A 21079-nucleotide genomic window follows, 5' to 3' on the forward strand; every position below is an offset into this window, starting at 1 on the left:
CACGGACGGCAAGATCGTGACCAAATGGAAGTCGGACACTTAACCGACTGAGCCACTCAGGCACTTCCCAACTGGACTTTAAAACAAAGACTTTAGTAAAAGACAGAGATGGGCATTACATAATGATAAAGAAATCAATTCAGCAAGAAGATACAACATTTGTAAATATTTCTAGATTCAGTATAGAAGCACCTAACTATATAAAGCAAATATGAATAGGCCTAAAGGGAAGAATTGACAGTAATACAGTAATAGTGGGGAACTTTAATACCCCACTCACACCAATGAATAGATCATCCAGACAAAAATTCAATAAGGAAACATCAGCCAGAAATAACACATGAGACCAGATGGACTTAATAGATATATACAGAGCATCTTATCCAAAAGCAGCAGAGTATATATTCTTCTCAAGTGTACATGAAACATTCTTTAGGATAGATCATATGTTAGGCCACAAAACAAGTCTCAGTAAATTTAAGAAGAAGATAAAAATCATATCCAGGATCTTTTCTGACTCCAATGGTGTGACACTAGAAATCAATCACAAGAAGATTGGAAAAATCACACATATGTACAGATTAGACAATACGTTACTGAACAACTAATGGAGAAATGAAGAAATAAAAGGAGAAATAAAAGTATCTTGAGAAAAATGAAAATGGAAATACCTTATACCTAAATCTATTGGGTACAGTAAAAGCAGCTCTAAGAGGAAAGTTTATAGAGGTACAGGCCTGTCTTAAGAAACAAGAAAAATGTCAAATAAACAACTTAACTTTATACCTTAAGGAGCTAGGAGAAGAAGAATAAACAAAGCCCCAAGTTAGTAAAGGGAAAAAATAATCAGAAGAGAAATAAATAAAAGAAAGATTTAAATGACAATATAAAAGATCAATGAAGCTACGAGCTAGTTCTTTGAAAAAGATGAACAAAACTGACAAACCTCTCGCTAGATTCACTAAGAAAAGAAGACAGAGGACTCAAATAAAATCACAAATGAAAGGAAGTAACAAGCGACACCACAGAAATATGAAGGATTAAAAGAGACTACTATGAAAAAATATATGTATGCCAAAAAATTGAACAACCTAGAAGAAATGAATACATTTCTAGAAACACATCACCTTCCAAGAATGAATCATGAAGAAGTAAAAAGTCTGAGCAGACTGATCACCAGTAAAAACATTGAATCAGTAATCAAAACACTTCCGACAAGCAGAAGTCTAGGATCAGATGGCTTCACTGGGTGACTTCTACCAAATAATTCAAGATTTAATACCTAGTCCACTCAAACGCTTCCAAAAAATTAAAGAGGAGGGAACTCTTCCAAACACATTTTACAAGGACAGCATCACCCTGATACAAAACCAGACAAGGACAACACACACACACACACACACACACACACACACACACACACTACAGGCCAATATTCCTGATGGGCATAGATGCAAAACTCCTCAACAAAATATTAGCAAACTGAATTCAACAATACATTAAAGGGATCCTTCACCATGACCAAGTGAGATTTATTCCAGTGATGCAAAGATCAATAAATATGACACACCGCATTAACAAAATGAAATATAAAAACCATATGATCATCTAAATAGATGTAGAAAAACATTTGACAAAATTCAACATCTATTCATGATAAAACTCTCAACAATGTGGGTAGAGATGAAATGTAACTCAACATATTAAAAACCATATATGACAAACCCACGGTTGACATAGTCTGCAGGGAAAAGCTGAAAACTCTTCCTTTAAGATCCGAAACAAGACAAGGATGCCCACTTTCACTATTTTTATTCAACATAGGATTGGAAATCCTAACCAGAGCAATTAGGCAGGAAAAAGAAACAAAAGTGATCCAAATCAGAAAGGAAGAAGTAAAATGGTTATTATTAGCAGAAAACTTGATTTTATATATAGTTTTATATATAGTTCTATTAGAACTAATAGATTAAGTAAAGTTACAGGGTACAAAATCAATATATAGAATTTGTTACATTTCTATACACTAAGAACAAATAATCCAAAAGAGTAATTAAGAAAACAATCCCACTTACAACTGCATCAAAAAGAATAAAATACTGGAATAAATTTAACTAAGGGGGTTAAAGACCTGCACACCGGAAACGATAAGGCATTGATGAAAGACACAAATCACTGGAAAAATATGTTATGCTCATGGATTAAAATAATTTAATATTGTTAAAAGTGTCTATACTACCCAAAGCAATCTATATATTCAATGTAATTACTATCAAAATTCCAAAGGCATTTTCCACAGAAATAGAACAATTCTAAAATTTGTATGGAGCCACACAAGATGCTACATAGCCAAACTGATCTTGAGAAGAAAGAACAAATATGGAGGCATCATGCTCTCTGATTTCAAACTATATTACAAAGCTTTAGTAATCAAAACAGTAGTATTTGTATCATCATAAAGACAGACACATATCAGCGGAACAGAATAGAGAGCCCAGAAATAAACCCACACGTATACGGTCAGTTAATTTATGACCGAGGAGGCAAGAATACGCAATGGGAAAAGGACAGTCTCTTCAACAAATGGTATTGGGAAAACTAGTTAGCTATATGCAAAAGAAAGAATACGGACCATTATCTTACACCAAACAAAATATTATCTCAATATGGATTAAAGACTTGAATGTAAGACCTGCAGCCATAAAATTCTTAGAAGAAAACACGCATGGTAAACTCTTTGACACTGGTTATTGGAAATGATTTTTTGATCTGACTCCAAAGGCAAGGGTAACAAAAGCAAAAATAAACAAATGGCACTACATCTAACTAAAAAGTATCTGAATAGTGAAGGAAACCACCAACAAAATGAAAAAGCAACTTATTGAACAGAAGATATTGTTTTTCATTATTTTTATTTTTAATGTTTACTTACTTGTTTTGAGAGAGAGAGAGAGAGAAAGAGAAAGCATGGGGGAGGGCCAGGGAGAGAGGGAGAGAGAATCCCAAGCAGGCTTCATGCTGTCATCACAGAGCCTGATGCAGGGCTCAAAGCCACAAACTGTGAGATCATGACCTGAGTCAAAATCAAGAGTCAGACGCTTAGCCAAGTGAGCCACCCAGGGACCCCAGGAGAAGATATTTTCAAATCACATATCTGATAAGGGGTTAGTATCTAAAATATATAAATAACTCACACAACTTAGTAACAACAGCAACAAATCCCAAACAATTTGTCTGAAAAATAGCCATTTTTCTAAAAAAGACATATGGATGACTGACAGACACATGAAACGATGCTCAACGTCACTAATCATCAGGGAAATGCAAATAAAAACCACAAGGAGATCTCACCTCACACCTGTCAGAATAGCTATTACCAAAAAGACAAAAATAACACGTGTTGGCAAGAATGTGGAGAAAGGGGAACCCTCTTGCACTGTTGGTGGGAATGCAAACTAGGGTAGCCACTATGGAAAACAGGGTGGAGGTTCCTCAAAAAATTAAAAATAGAACTACCCTATGGCCCAGCAATTCCACTTCTGGTATTTATCTGAAGAAAATGAATACACTAATTTGAAAAGATATACGCACCCCTATGTTCATTTTTAAATAATTTACAATAGCTAAGATATGGAAGCAACCTAAGTGTCCGCTGATAGATGAATGGATAAAGAAGATGTGGTATATTGTGCAATGGAATACTACTCAGCCATACAAAAGGATGAAATGTTACCATTTGCAACAACATGGATGGCCCTTGAGGGTATTCTGCTAAGCGAATAAGTCAGACAGAGAAAGATATATGATGTATGACTTCACATATATTTAGAACCTAAAACAAAACAAGTGAACAGCAAAACAAAACTCAGATACAGAGAACAGATTAGTGGTGGCCAGAGTGGAGCGGGATTTAGGGATAGTGAAATGGGGATCAAGAGATACAAACTTCCAGTTGTAAAATTAATAAGCCATGGGTGTAATGCACAGCATGGTGACTGTGGTCAATAATATTGTATTGCATAGTTGAATGTCGTTAAGAGAGTAAATCCTTGTAACTTTGGGTGGTAACAGATGGTAACGAGACTTATGGCGATCATTTCACTATGTAGACAAATGTCAAATGACTATGTTGGACACCTGAAACCAATATAATGTTCTATGTCAATTATCCTTCAATTAAAAAAAAGAAGATGGGCACCTGGATGGCTCAGTCAGTTAAGCATCCGACTTTGGCGCGAGTTATGATCTAACAGTTCGTGAGTTCAAGCCCCACGTTGGGCTCTGTGCTGACAGCTCAGAGCCTGGAACCTGCTTCAGATTCTGTGTCTCCCTCTCTCTTTACCTCTCCCCCACTCACACTCTGTCTTTCTCTCTCTCTCAAAATAAGTAAACATTTATAGAAATAAAAAATAAATAGAATTTTAAAAAAAGAAAAAGAAAGCTCACAATTTAAATACCAAACAAAACGGAATTCAAGATGAAAATGGTTAAACAGGACAAGGAGAGTCACTTAGTAATGACAGAGTATAATCCACAGTGAAAATATTTGTAATGTACTATTATACAACAAATAACCTAAGACCAAATCATGAAAAACTCTCAGGAACAGTATGGGAATTCACTTAAGTGGGAAGTTATAAAAATACATACCAGAATCAATAGCTTTCTTATATACAATAATAATAAGGCATAAAATATGGAAAACTAGAAATAAAATTCTATTCACAATAGCAACCAAAAATTAATCTATGTGGAGAAAAATTTTAAATTCTACTGAGAGACATAGAAGGACACATGAATAAAATGAATTCTTGAATAGAGAAGTATACTTTTTTATTTTATTTTATTATTTGAGAGAGAGAGAGTGGGGAAGTGGGGCACAGAGAGAGAGAGAGAGAGAGAGAGAGAGAGAGAGAGAGAATCTTAAGCAGGCTCCACACTCAGTGCAGAGGCCAACATGGGGCTCGATCCCACGACCCTGGGATCATGACCTGAGCCGAAATCAAGAGTCAGACGCTCAACTGACTGAGCCCCCCATGCACCTCTAGAGAAGTATACCTTATTATTAGATAAGTAAAACTATTGTAAAGATGTCAGATCTCCCTAAATTCATTTCAAAATCCCAGGCAATCAGAATCAAAATCCCAATGGGATTTATACTGGAATCGGATCGACTGATTCTAAAGTTCGTCTGGAAGATTCAGTATTTACAAAGAGGCCAAATAATTAATGTGGAAGAACTAACTCTACCTGATATTGAAATATCCTATAGATCTATAGTGATTAAAACTTCCTCATTCCAATTCAGGAGATGAATTAAAATGAATACTTCTGGTTAATTATCTGCCTTTGTATCTTCCTCTGAAAGGGAAGCTCCATGAGGAGAGGAGTTTTGTCTCCTTTTTATACTGATATAGCTCAGTTGATTAGAAAGTGCCTGGCACATAAGTATTTGTTGGATAAATGGATAAACAAAGCAACGGAATTGAATTCTTAGTACAGAGTAGACGCGCAGAGACTTAGGGATTTGGATACTGTGTAAAGTGGCATTTCAAATTAAAATGGAAATAATCAATCAAAGTGTTATTTGGAAAAGAGTCAAACCAAACTCTTCATTCCATATAGTTAAAGAGATTTCAAGTGTGTCAAAGATGTAAGTGTAACAAAGCCTAATACTATAAGAAAAATAGAGACTAATATTATAATCTTCAGGTGAGAGAATCCTTTTAAAGCACAAAACAAAAGCCAGACACCACGAAGACAAAGATTTATAAAGTTGATTCCATTAAAGAAAAAGGTAAAAACAGTAACAGCAACATCAAAAATGTGTACAAAAACAACAACCACAACACATATAACCCAATTAACACGTAAACAAAAACCTGGGATAATTATTTACAACATAGATGGTCAAAGGACTATTTTGTCAGCATATAAAAAACTCCTCTAAATCAATGATAAAAAGATAAAAATAATGGCAAAGTGCATAAAATGAGAAATACATTCATAAAAGTATGTTTAAAATCACTAATAAAGAAATATAACTTAATGCAAAGATGTCAGGTTATTCTTCTATCTGACTGACAAGAGTTAAAAACATACATAAAATCCAATGTGAGTGAGGATATAGAAAAAGATTCCCTCTTAGTAAATGCTGGTGAGATTGCAAGTTGTACGTTTCAAAAAGGTCATTGGACAATGTGTATCAAAGTGTCTATGCACATGGGCAACAATTCCAGTTGTAAGCATTTATCCTAAAACCATAATCAGTCAGCCAATTGAACAAAGATGTTTATAGGTATATGGAGTATTGTGTTGTTTCTATTAATGAAAAATCAGAGGCGAAGCAAATGCCCATCAATAAACAACTAAATGATTAAAGTACGGTACGGTCACATAGTTAATACCACTAATTGACATGGAAACATACCTATGACGTATTGTTCAGTGCATAAATCAAGTTAGAAAACAGTATTCGAAGTTAGGTACATCTAAATTGCATGTCTATGACCCAGCAATTTCTCTCTTAGGTATATAACCAATAAGACAGCATTCATGTGCTCGCAAGAGACGTGCACTAGCATATTTATAGCCGCACTATTCATAATAGCCCCAAACTGGAAACCACCCAAATGCCTATCAACAATAAAGTGGATAAATAAATTATGACACAGTCACGTAATGGAGAGATAGCTCGACAATGGTGAATGAACCCCCTAAAGCCATATAGATGAGCCTCACAAATATAATGCTGATTGAAAGACGACAGATAAAGCAGAATACATGCTTCATGATGACATTTGAATAAAATTTAAAATCTGGCGAAAGTAACCTATGTCATTAGAAGTCAAGACGGTAGTTATCCTTGGGTTGGTGCGGAGTGGGTTGTGACGGGCAGTGGGTACAAAGATGGCTTCTACGAGGCTGGCCATATTCTGTTAACTGAGCTCTGGTTACCTGGGTATGCACGCTTTGTGGTCATCTGTACACTTAGGAGCTGTATACTTTTCTGCGTACACACGCACATACAAACACACACACAAAATGGTTTGCACAGACAGGAAGATGTCAGGAAGTAGCCTGACAAAAATGTCAGCAGTGTTTTAATCTGGAGAGGGCATTTAGCATGACTTTGGCTTCCTTCAGTATATTTGTCTATATCAGTAGACACAATTATATACAGGAAAATACAATTTAATTGAAGGAATAGAAATAAATTTACTGAACATTCAGCTCAAAAATTTAGAATAGCGCTCACTTCGGCAGCAAATGTACTAAAATTGGAACAATACAGAGAAGATTAGCATGGCCCCTGGGCCACGATGACACATAAATTTGTGAAGTATTCCATAAAAAAAGAAAAAAAAAGAACAATAAAGAAAATGAGAACATGGGATGAATGAAGTGATAAAGAGCCAGAAAACAATCAGATACTATGGAGGCTGACTGAGAGCGATCAATATGCTTCCTCCCAAATGACCGTTAATGAACTTAACAAATTTACACAAATAGACAATGTGGGAAATAGCACTTTAACCATGAGCCAAAGAACTGGGGGAATTTCTGCTGATTTCACCATCACAGAGAATGATTTAAAAACCCATTTGGGGGGTGCCTGAGTAGCTCAGTTGGTAAAGGACCTGACTCTTGATTTTGGCTTGGGTCATCATCTCACACTTTGTGAGATCAAGCCCCGCATTGCTGTGGAGCCTGCTTAAAATAAATAAATAAATAAATAAATAAATAAATGCCCATTTTAAAAGTAAGCTTATTGAAGTGTAATTAACATATAATAAACTGCATATAAAGTATTCAATTTAGTAAGTTTTTATTTTTATTTTTTAGTAAGTTTTTAATACATATACACACCCATGAAGCCATTGCCTCCAAAAGTTTCCTCATATCTCTTCCTTCCACTTCCTTATCCTCTCCCCTCACCTGTAAGAAACATGAGAGTTCCCTTTTCTAGAGTTTTATAGAAATCGAATTGTAGAGGGCACCTGGTTGTCTCAGTTGGTTAAGTGGCCAACTCTTGACCTCAGTTCAGGTCATGATCTCATGGGCCATGAGACTGAGCCCCACGTCGGGCTCCATGCTGACAGTGAGGAGACTGCTTGAGATTCTCCATCTCTCTCTCTCTCTCTCTCTCTCTCTCTCTCTCTCTCAAAGTAAATAAACATTTTTTTTAAAAAAAAGAGAAAAAGAAACAAAATTGTAGTATATGCATTTTTGTAGTCTGGTTTCATTATTCCAGCATAATATTTTGAAATGCACCCCTAATTTTGTATGTAACAAAATTTTGTTGCATCATAGTTCATTGGATGAATACACCGTAATTTATTTACTCACCAGTTGATGGGTATTTAGGTTCCTTCCAGGTTTTGATTATTATGAATAAAATGAGCAACGAGCAATTTGGGGTCATGTTTGAGTCTTTATATGAACATATGCTTTCCTTTATTTTGGTTACATGCCTAGAGGTGGAATGGAAGGTTGTGCGACAGATATATTTAGAATGGATTAAATTAATGTATTCCCATGTATGTTTAACTGTTTAAAAAACTTCCAAAGTATTATTCAAAGTGATGGTACCATTTTGCATTCCCACCAGCAGTGTATGAGCCTTCCAGTCGCTCTACTTTCTTGCCATCACTGGGTGTAGTTAGTCATTTTCGTTGTAGACATTTTCATAAGTATGCGATGGCATCTCACTGTATTTGTTTTCTTTTTATTTTAGAGAGAGAAAGCACGTGCGCGTGAGCAGGGGAGGAGCAGAGGGAGAGGAAGAGAGAGAATCACAAGCAGGCTCCATGCTCAGCATGGGGCCCAGCGTGGGACTCAACCTCATGATCATGACCTGAGCTGAAATCAAGAGTCAGACACCCACCTGACTGAGTGGGTCTGCTTGGGTGACTGAGTCACCCAAGCACCCCTATGATGGCATCTCTTTATAGTTTTGATTTGCATCTCCCTAATGATTAATGATGTTGAACATTTTCTCAGGTGTTTATTTGCCAGCTTTATATCTTCTTTGGCAAATTATCTGTTCATATAATTTACCCACTTTTGTATTGAGGGTTTTTTTAATTGAATTTAGAGGGCTCTTTATATGGTTTGAACACAAGTCCTTTATGAGATATATGATTTGCAAATATTGCCACTCAGCCTGTGGCTTGTCTCCCACCCCCCTCCCCCCGCCCCATGGCTTGTCTTTTCCTTCTCTTAATAGTATCTTTTAAAAAGAAAGTTCTTAATTTTGATGAAGTCTGGATTCTTGATTTGTTCTTTTAGGAATCATACTTTTGGGATCACATTTGCCTAACCCAAGGTCACAAAAGTTTTCTCCTAGAAGTTTTGTAATTTTACGCTTTACATTTGGGTCTAAGATGCATTATGAATTAAGTTTTGAATATGGTGATATGGACAGATTGAAGCATGTGTATGTATAGTGGATGTATATTGAAATATGGTCTATATTTGTATGTACTACATATGTATATCCAGCATTTGCACCAGTGTTATTGACAAAACTATGCTTTCTCCATTAAATCGCCTTCGCACTTTTGCCAAAAAGTCAATGGACCATGCTTCCACTTCAGGGTAAGGTGAAGTAAGCCTATTAAACCCATATATATCCCACTGAGTGTAGCCTAAAAACAGGACGGAATGTATGCAGCAGCTATCCGAGGACTCTGAAAATAACTACTAACAGGCAGATTGGGGAAGAACATGAGAATTCAAAAGACCACCCACTGGTGATGAGTTTATCATTACTTGCTTCTGGTATTTTCAGGTCTGAATGTAGTGAAACCTGAAACCAGAAAGTGAGAATTAGCACAACAGAGAAGACTCCAGGAGATGCCTCAAATTCTGACTTAACTGTATGTGTAAGTGGCTTCCTAAAAGAGAGAATATGAAATTCACAATCGTTCTTTCTTTTTCTCTTTTCTCTCGATCATCTTGTATCTCAGCCCCCAAACAACCCATGGAAGCCAAAGCAGGAGGGGCATGAGAGCCAGTAAGAGCCTACAACTTTGAGGAAATAGCGTACAAGACAACTATAATATAAAAGTAGAAAATAAAAGGACTTATGTTGGCGGGAAGGTCTCTACATTTTACTTGAAGTGATAAAATAGCAAGTGATATCGGTGAAACTGACGGAGTGGGGAACTCTAAAATTTTGTTACTCCGGGGGCACCTGGGTGGCTCGGTCGGTTGAGCATCCGACTTCGGCTCAGGTCATGATCTCACAGTTTGTGAGTTCGAGCCCCGCGTCGGGCTCTGTGCTGACAGCTTAGAGCCTGGAGCCTGCTTCACATTCTGTGTCTCCCTCTCTCTGCCCCTTCCCTGCTCATGCTCTGTCTCTCTCTGTCTCAAAAATAAATAAACATTAAAAAAAAAATTTTTTTAATTCTGTTACTCCATAAAAGTAATTTTTTTAACTGGCAAAAAAAAAAAAAAAAGTCAGAATTAACTTTTTTGGATGTCCGGAAATTAGCCAAAGTTTTGTGGAAACTATAGACCAATATCCCTCATCAACGTAAATGCAAAATTCCTTTTTAAAAAATCAGCAAATCAAATCCTGCAAAACTGAAAGGACAATGCAACGTAACCACATGCTATTTATTTCAGGAAGGCAAGTCTGCCTGTAATATTCAAAAACAATCAGTGTAATCCACCATATGAAAAGCCCAAAGGAAAAACAAACAATAAATGGTCTCATAAATAGATGCAGAAAAAAAAACACGCGACAAAATTCAACCTCCATCCATATTTAAAAATTCTTAACAAACTAGGAATATAAGAGAACTTCTTCAACCTGCTAAGGGGCATCTACAAAAAAGCTAAATCTAACACACTTAATGGTGAAAGACTCAAGGCTTTCCCCCTAAGAACAAGGCAACACTTTTACTATTTCTCATTATACTGTCCTGACTTTCCCCAAATGCTGACTCTGACCTTGAACAAAACTTAAGCTTTCCTCATGTCAGGGTGACCTTCCAGCTTCCTAAGAAATAAGCTTATGTAGTGCTTGCTACTCTTCTGAAAAGGAGTTTCTAGTAACCTAGAAAGCAATGTGCTTCCTCATCACGTTTTATAAACTGAGCTGCAACCGCAGAGAGCTGAGTTTCTTACCTCTCGATTTTGAAGTCTCCCTGTTTGCAGTTTGTTTCTCACTCAACACAATATTCACAAGTAAAACCCTCTGGATTTTCTTTTGACAATGTCATTAGATTTTCTTCATTGGTAAGTATGGTAAACAAAGTTCTAAGATGGCTCCCCTGACTTTCCTCTTCCCAGTCTCCATGCTTTTGTGTAATCCTTTCTCCCCATAGCAAAGGAAGAACTGTAACTAAGAATATGACAAAGGTGAAGGGATAAATTTCAAAGTTGCAAAAGGAACTAAAATATTGAATAATCTGACTTGTAGGTTAACCAAAAGGCAGATTATCCTGTCTGGGCCTGAACTAATTAAGTGATCCCTTTAAAAGATCTATAGGTCAGAGACTCAAAGTAGTAAAGTCTCTCTCTCCCTCTCTCTATCTCTCTCTCCTTCCAGTCCCTTCTCTCTCTGTCACTGGCTTTAAAAGAACAAGCTGCCATGAATTCTATAGCTTCAAGGAAATTAATTTTGCCAACAACTTAAAGGAGCTTGGAAGCAGATCCTTCCCTAGCCAAGCCTGCATTATGAGAATGAAGTCCACTGAACATTTTGATTTTAGCTTTCCGAGACCCTGAAAAGAGAACCCAGGTACACCTAACCAGACTCTTGACCTACAGAAACTTAGAGACAATAAATAGGTGTTTTAAGACACTAACTGTGTAGTAATTTGTTATTCAGCAATAACAAATTAATACACCAGCTATGTTATCTGTAAATATAGACAGTTTTACTTTTTGTTTTCAATCTGGATGCCTTTTATTTATTTTTCTTATCTAATTACACAGGCTAGAACCTTAGTACAATGTTACATAGAAATGGAAAAAAATGGGTATAGTTTTCTCATTCTTGATTTTAGGGGTAAAGCATTTGATCTTTTACCATTATGATGAGGGTAGCTATAAGCTTTTTGTAGATGCTTGAATCAGGTTGAGGAAGTTCCCTTCTATTCTTAGTTTGTGAAAGTCTTTTTTTTTTTTTAATCAGGAATAGATGTTGGGATGACTATATGATTTTTTTCTTTTAGTCTGTTATAGTGAATTATGTTGTTTGATTTTAGAATGTCAAGCCACCTTTATGTTATTGACATAAACCCCACGTGGTTGTGGTGTATTATTTTTATATAATGCTGGGTTTGATTTGTCAAAATTTTATAAAGAATTTTTGCATCTATGTTCTTGAAGTATATTGCTTTGCAGATTTTTTTGTAATGCTTTTGTCTGTTTGTAAAAAATCAGAATAATGCCAGCTGAGTTAGGAAGTATTTTCTGCTTTTCAGTTTTTTGTAGGAGTTTATGCAGAACTGATATCATTTCTTTAGCAAAAATTGTTCAGTAGAATTCACCAATGAAATGATCTGTCTCTGGAGTGTTTCTGTGGGAAGATTTTAAAGTACAAACTTTTTTTTTTTTTTACTGAAATAGGACTACTCAGGTCATATATTTATTTTTGACTGGGCTTTGGTGATTTGTGTCTTTTTTAAAAAAATTTTTTTTAACGTTTATTTATTTTTGACAGAGAGAGAGACAGAGCATGAACGGGGGAGGGTCAGAGAGAAGGAGACACAGAATCTGAAACAGGCTCCAGGCTCTGAGCTGTCAGCACAGAGCCCGACGCAGGGCTCAAACTCACCGACCGCGAGATCATGACCTGAGCCGAAGTCGGATGCTTAACCGACTGAGCCACCCAGGTGCCCCTGGTGATTTGTGTCTTTTAAGAAATAAGTCCATCTCATCTATACTGTCCAATTTACTGACATAAAATTATTCACAATATTCTATTTTTGTTCTTTTAATCTGTAGAATCTGTAGTGACGTTCTCTCTCTCATCACTGATATTGGTAATTTATGACTTCACCTTTTTTTACTTGATCAATCTAGCTAGAAGTTTATTGATTGTATTGATCTTCTCAAAGAACCAGCTTTTGGTTTCAATTGTATCTATTGTTTTTCTATTTTATTGAATTTTTTTCTGATCTTCATTCTTTTCTTCCTTGCTTTGGATTTACTTTCTCTTCTTTTTCTAGTTTCTTAATGTGGAAAGTTAGATTACTGGTTTGAGATCTTTCTTCTTTTCTGATATGGATATTTAGCTGTATACATTTCCCTTTAAGTAATACTTACCTACATCCCACACATTTTCATATGATGCATTTATATTTTCATTCAGTTCAACATACTTTCCAATTTATCTTTTGAGTTCTTTGACTCTTATGCTATGTATGAGGGGGCTTTCCCAAATATCTGCCTGTTACTGATTTCTAACTTGATTTCGTTGTGATTCATGAACATATCTTGTAGGACGTGAATTCTTCTAATTTATTTATTTACAGTTCATAATATGGTCTACTTTGGTAAATGTTCCATACGCACAGAAAAAAGAATGTGCATTCTGCTGCCATTGGAAGGAATATTGTATAAATTCTAATTATGTCAAATTGGACGGTAGTGTTATTCAAGTCAAGTTTGTTCAAAATCTCCAGCTATAATTTTGGATATGTCTATTTCTTCTTGAAATCCTAACCATTTTTACTGCCTGCATTTTGACGCTCTGCCGGGTCTGAGTTCCTACTCTCTGAACTGAGGTCCAGAAACTCCTCAGGCAGTAAGTCGGGGCAATCATAGGGCTCACTTTGCTTCCTGTTTCTCGGGTTCCTCCATTTATCTCTTATTGTGCTACTGTGAAAAGCATTGTTTCATGTATTTGCTAGTTTCTGTTGCTATTATTGTATCAGGTGGGAAAGTAAATCCAATTCATGTTATTGTTTTTTGACCAGAAGCAGAAGTCTCTTGAAACCCCATTTTTAAATTAAATATGTTCACCTCTTGCAGTTGAACAGTACAAGCAATTTCAGAGAATTTTGGGCAGGTTTTGAGTCAGACCTACTATCTACCTCTGACTCCAGGGAAAGCCAGTTCTAGACTGAAGAGAAGCTGAGACAGCTAATAATTTGGTTCCTCTTCAAAATGATCTTCTTTCAGTATTGGTCAATGAGTAACGGGAATTTGGGGGCTTACATTTCCATTTTAGAAATAACTCTCTATTTTCAAAACAAGGAATTTCTTATATGGGACAAAACATTCTAACATTTTCCCTTGTGAATTAGTACTAATTTGTGAGTTTTGCTCTCTCACAGAGTTGGCTGGAATTGATACCTCTCTAAAAAAACGAAACAATTTACAAGAAATTGTGATAGAAGTCTTGTTGGAAATACATTTGAAAACTAAAATTTCCCACTTTCTGGTCTGGATAGACTCTATTAAGACTCACGATCTGTTTCCCATTGTCTCTTGCAGTTAGATTGGTGCCGGAACGAGTGTAGCCAATGTGTGCTAAAATGATTTATACCACCTCCAGATAAAAACAATTAAAAGCTGGTGTGTTTCCTTTTTTTCCTCCTCCCTTGCTATGTGCCTCTGGAGGCCATGTTCCCCATGGCATAGCTCCCAGGTGGGACAGCAGGTCTCCATCTGTATCAGCCTTCTTGGGAGAGACACATACACTTTATTTACTAATCCACTCAGATTTTAGGTCACTATGACAAAGTCTACCCTAATGAATAGAGTTTTTTTCTTATTTTCTCTGACAATAAGGTAGATTTTAAAGGATACATTAAAGAGTTTGACTTTAGATAAGGTGCATTCAATCGAATACAATTTAGTATCTCATTTAATACAACAATTACACCAGTGAAATGACTCAACCTATGTAAATAGCACTACTCCATTCATCATGTTCCTTCAGAATTCTGACTGCCAACTCTAGGTGATGCTCAGGTTTTTTCTGGTCATGGTATTAATGACACAGACCAAGTTTCCCTTTGCAACATGTGCAAACACATTCGCAAAAATATCCAACAGGACTAGGGCACTACCATGAAGAGCGTTCTTGACACTATTTGAAGGTATTCTTATTACAATGATAGCAGGACCGATCGATATTTTACCAGTTACGTAAGGTGTGCATAGCAATCTAAATTAACCACTGTCACAATTCTCATTTATTCTAGAAACATATTAGCACGCCATAAAGAGATGGCTAGACAGTTTTTATCTATATATACCATGATTAGATCTATCTATCTACAGTGATTTTCATATACTATATTTCAATAACAAATATCCTATTTTCCATACTTTTCCTTGTATACCATATGCCAGGAGGCATACTTGGTTTCTTGCAGAGTAAGACTTGTAGAGAATTGAAGCAGGAAGAAGAACTGAATGAATGAGAGAGAGAGTAGCATACTATGCTAGCAGCACCAGAAAATATTTTCACGCACCTGAGAACTGACTACCATGTCATAGCACCAAAGTAATATTAAGGGAGACACCAGTTGGACAGCTCCTCAGAGTTTCATAGTTACAGATATGCAGAGGCATAACTATAATGATACCTATGTCTCCATATCTATCTATCTCAATATTTAAATTGTAATGTTTAAAAATTGAGTAATATTTAGAGGCGCCTGGGTGGCTCAGTCGGTTAAGCATCCGACTTCGGCTGAGGTCATGATCTCGCGGTCCTTGAGTTCGAGCCCCGCGTCAGGCTCTGTGCTGACCGCTCAGAGCCTGGAGCCTGTTTCGGATTCTGTGTCTCCCTCTCTCTCTGCCCCTCCCCCGTTCATGCTCTGTCTCTCTCTGTCTCAAAAATAAATAAACGTTAAAAAAAATTTTTTTAATTGAAGAATATTTAGATATTACAATACTTAATATTGTAATATTTAAATAAAATAGAAATATTACATTGTAATATCTAAATATTGAGATATTTAATATTTAAAGCATTATAAATAGGATATTTGTTATTGAAATACAATATATGAAAAACATTGTAGATCAAGAGTTGGAAGCAGTGGGCATTGTTTTTGTTAATTCTGTAAATTCTTTAGCAGAGTCAGGAAATCCAGCCGTCAGAAAAATAGAACATCCCACACAGAGCCCAGAGCCCCTGACCAAATGGATACCAGTTAAATTCCACAAATGGGTAAGTGCCAAGCTGCAGTAAGAATGAAGAAACCAAGGGGCGCCTGGGTGGCGCAGTCGGTTAGGCGTCCGACTTCAGCCAGGTCAGGATCTCGCGGTCCGTGAGTTCGAGCCCCGCGTCGGGCTCTGGGCTGATGGCTCGGAGCCTGGAGCCTGTTTCCGATTCTGTGTCTCCCTCTCTCTCTGCCCCTCGCCCGTTCATGCTCTGTCTCTCTCTGTCCCAAAAAAAAAAAAAAAAAAAAAAAAAAAAGAATGAAGAAGCCAAACGCGGAGCCTATCAGACAACATCGTAACGTGTAGGAAGGGATATATTGCCCAGAAGGCTCAAGAAAAGAGCCTATTCTTAAAGATGCATGTTAGGAAACAGAAATAAATTTTAGAAACCATGTCCTTGGGGCCATGATAAAGGGTAAGGAAAGCATGAGCTATGTGAGCCTGGGACAGGGGGAGGACAAACCAAAGGGAGGGCAGGGACACAAGGGGGGAAAGGAAAGACATATCTGGTAACAGAAAAACAATGTGCATCAGAGGCAATGAAGAGTAGATGTTTCCCTGAAGAGTAAATCAAAGCTTTGACATGGGAGAAAAACAAAAAGATCCCGCACGCAGAAGGAAAGGATGAAGATTAAACGTTTTAGAAAGAAAATGTCCCAGGTGTGTAGGGCGAAGAAATAGAGATGCAACATAAGAAACACATGGGCTCCCTAGGAATAAACCCAAGCTATAGACAAGAGGTAGCAATAATAACAATCATGATAAAAAGGATTTTTTTTTCTCAACTGACTAAAGAATAAGTATAAAGACCAAAGTGGATCACACCGTCCTGGCAAAATTCATGAGACTGACACATAAAACGTGTGCTGGAAAATTTGTTGGAATTCGAGGATGATGGCGGGAGGGGATTCACGGGGATGTACAGGCCAAACGCAACACGAAACCGAAAAAACCCAAGCCCTCCTGGAAAGACTCAAAACAGTACGTGTCAGTGATCAGCCCTTCAGCTGACGGGGGGCCGTGGGCACTGCCCAGCTGTGTCCCAGCACTGGCCACATCCACGAGGATCAGCATTCGAAACCCTCCTGTCAGGCAGCAGAGACTCACGGGAGAGGAGGCATCGCCTTGATGCTAAAATATGATGGACGAAAGGAGAAACATGGCGACGGTCAGTCAAGAGTCAAATCATGCACGCAGACATGTGAGGCGTAGCTAGAAGGCTCTGGGAAGTTTACGTTCCCAAAGAGCGAGTGGCAGGCAGTCAGACAAATGCTATTGGTGACCGTTGTCACAACTTCATTTGTAACTCCAGTCTATTTTCGGTTAGAATGTGAGCCCTGGAGAGCAGGACCTACGCGATACTGTCTTCACTTATGTCTGCAGCAGCTGCCACGAAAGGTCCTTGGGTAACTGCAAGCACATGGCTTTAGTCTCACCTGCCAAGGGTCGTTCTGGGACAGCTTGGGGGCGAGTCTGTCTACTGAGGAAGAGAAAGGCCCTTTCCAAAAACTGGCTCCCGCCCAGTCAAGGGGAAAAGTGATGATTTTGCAGCTCATTTCCAAGCCACAGTGAAAGTAAGCAGTTGGCTCTGTTGTCCTATTATCGTCACAACAATACCCATTTCTTATATACAACTGCATCCCTGAGCATGACTTAGCGAAAGAAGGAGGAAGAATGCTTTGTCCATTAAGAGCAAGGAACATCTTGCGGTTACGTCGCCTTTTAATAAAATGATTTTCTTCTTTTGTATGGACTTACGCTGAGCTACCTCTGGAAATTACTGGAAATTGGCATGGGGAGGTGAGGGCTTGCAAATGTGCTGTCTCCGAGAACTGCTCCTAGGAGACCAGAAGACCACAGAGAGAACATAAGCCTATGTTGACTTTAACACATGGTTCTGGCACGATTGGACACCTGTATGTGAAAACCTAGACCCAGGTTTACAAAAACCAGTTTAAAATAGACTATAGACCTGGGTGTCCAACACAAACTATACAATTTCTAGAACAAAATATAGGAGAAATCTAGGTGACCTCATGTCTAGTAAGGGACATTTAGATCAAACACCAAAGGCACTATCCAGGAAAGAAACAAATGATTAAGTTGGACTTCATTAAGATTCAAATATCATGCTCTGCTAAAGGGATCGCCAGGAGAATGAAAAGACAAACCCACCTCGGGAGAAAATATTTGGAAAAAAGTACATATCCGGCAAAGGGCTTATAGCCAACATATACAAAGAAATCTTAAAATTAAACAATGAGCAAACAAACACCCCCACGGAAAAAAGCAGAGGAAAGATTTGAACAGACAGCTCACTGAAGAAGAGCCACAGATGGCAGAGAAACGCATGAAAAGATACTGCATATCATAGGTCATCAAAAAAAAAATAATGATGAGACCCTGCTACACCCCGATTAGAATGGCTGAAATCCAAAAACAGAAAAATAAGAATATCAACTGCTAGCGAAGGTGTGCACAAGAAGAACCTTCTTCCTTGCTGGTGGAAGCGTAAAAATAGTACGCAGCCACTTTAGAAGATAGTTTGGGAGTTTCTCACAAAACTTAACATAGTCTTATCATGCTCTCCAGCAATCATGCTCTTTGGTACATATATATATATATATATAGAGAGAGAGAGAGAGAGAGAGAGAGAGAGACTTATAGCAACTTTATGCATAGTCACCAGAAACTGAATGCAACCAAGATGTCCTTCAACGGGTGAATAGATAAACTGTAGTACATTTATAAAGTGGAATATTATTTAGCCAGCAAGAGGAAGGAATGAGCCACACCAAAACAGAAATGGATCTGAAATGGACATATATACATGAAAGGAGCCAGTCTGAAAAGGCTGTATACTATAGGGTTCCAATGGAATAACATTCTAGAAAAAAAAGGTAAAACTAGGGAGACATGAAAAGATTGGTGGTTGCCCCGGGTTCAGGGGCAAATTAGGAAGGTTGACCAGGTGAAGCGCAAGGTGTTTTTTAGGGCAGCAAAACTATTCCTCGCGGTACTGTATTTGAGGATATGTGACAGCATGCATTTGTCAAAACCCACTGAACTTCAGTCCGAAGAGTAAACCTTAATGTATGCGAATTTTAAAAAAATCATTTAGGAGGTCGGCAGCATCTCGGGATGGAATGCAGAATGTGACAAATCAATCTGTATTCAAATGTATGAAACAGCTTCTCTGAAGGGATTGGGGGTGTGTGCTGACGTAAGTAACTTTGGAAATGAGCGGAGTCTGTAAAACGAAGGGCAAAGGAATTGCACGCAGAGCATTGTCATTTATAAAGTTGCTTCCCACAGGTATATGTGTTAGCACCTCTGACACGACCATGAATGTGTGTTGCAATTAAACAATTAAGTAAATGGATGGTGGGTGGTAGGAGCTGGCTTTCTCACCGATGGAGGGGAATTGACGGGTAAGTAAGAGGAAGCAGCTAGAATGATCTATGTGATAATGGATTAGACTTGAAGACTTCAGAAGAACTCCCCTTTAGCTTAATATGGACTCACATGGTTACATATAGAAACACATATAGATACATGTGCTTATACATAGGTTCATGCACACACACATATTCCTTGCTCTGTTGACGGAAAGGGCCTAGAAGCGACAATGCCTCAAGAGCAAACAGCACACCTAGGGCTCAGATACTGGTTTCTAATGCCATTCTCTAATAGAAGAAACCAGGTCAATGCTCTGGGGCAGGAAAAAACCAGGATGAGCCCGGAGCACCTTGTAGGGCCAGAAAGTAAGGAAGTACTCAAAACACAGGAGCCAAGAACTCCCACTGGCCAAAGCTGCAACCATTTGAGCAGCAAAACAAATAAAGTTGTATTGACTTATTACCCGAATTGTGAAGTAAATATCCCTGAGTCCATATGTATGGAAACACATGATTGAATAAAGACAAAATCTCTTGTTACAGGATTCCAGATAACTTACATAGATATTCTGCCCTCAGAAATGTAGATGGAACATAACTCCTCATTTCTTGTGTGTAGTCTGTGCATGGTAACTTTCTTGCAAAGAATACAGTATGCAACCCAGTAATTCCACTACTGGGTATTTACCCAAAGAAAATGGAAACATGAATTCAGAAAGACATATGCACCCTTATGTTTATTGCAGCATTATTTAAAGAGGCAAGATGGGGAAGCAACCTAAGTGTCCATCAGTAGATGAACGGATACAGACGTGGTATACACACGCATGCACACACACACACACACACACACACACACTTATAGATATGGTGGAATATCATTCGGGCATCAAAAAGAATGAGTTCTTGCCCTTTGTGACAACATGGATGGACCCAAAGGGTATTAGGCTAAGTGGAATAAGTCAGAAAGAGAAAGACAATACCACATGATTTCACTCATATGTGGAATCTAAAAAACAAAGCAAAAGAACAAACACACAGAAGCCAGAGACAGACTCAAACACAGAGAAGAAAGTGGCGGTTGCCAGAGGGGAGATGGCAAGAGGATGGGCAAACTAGGTGAAGAGGACTGAGGGGGTCCAAACTTCCGGTTGTCAAAGAAACAAGTTGTGGGGATGAAAGTTACGGCGTAGAGAATACAGTTAATAATATTGTAATAGTGTTACACAGTGAGAGATGGTAACCATACTTAATGGTGGTGAACACTGTGCGATATATAGAATCGTCAAACCACTACGTTGGATACTTGACATTAATAACAACATCGTATGCCAACTCTACTCAATGATAAAGATTTTTTTAAGAGTATGGTGTGGAAAGTGTGGAAAATTTAGGAGCTTTACTGTGGAGAATCCTGACAAACACCTCAGCCGGGTGATCCAGGTCGACATCGACAGTGATAAGTCGTGTGTGTTGTATGTACCTTTGCTAGGACGTGATAAAAATGGCACTTTCTCTCTGTGATCTTCCCCCCACAACCC

The 21079-nt window shown here is 37.8% G+C and overlaps 1 protein-coding gene and 1 non-coding gene across 7 annotated transcripts in view; one reads left to right on the forward strand and one right to left on the reverse strand.

The window, feature by feature from the left end:
* CALN1 (calneuron 1) overlaps positions 1–21079 on the reverse strand; it is a 532439-nt gene that overhangs the window by 458091 nt on the left and 53269 nt on the right. The window lies entirely within an intron of this gene.
* On the forward strand, positions 7251–7357 carry LOC121017849 (U6 spliceosomal RNA). Its single transcript, XR_005784921.1, has one exon. It is a non-coding gene; the product is annotated as a U6 spliceosomal RNA (small nuclear RNA).

This window comes from Herpailurus yagouaroundi, unplaced genomic scaffold (genome assembly GCF_014898765.1).
Source record: "Herpailurus yagouaroundi ecotype Mexico unplaced genomic scaffold, PumYag 216, whole genome shotgun sequence".
Classification (NCBI taxonomy): Eukaryota; Metazoa; Chordata; class Mammalia; order Carnivora; family Felidae; genus Herpailurus; species Herpailurus yagouaroundi.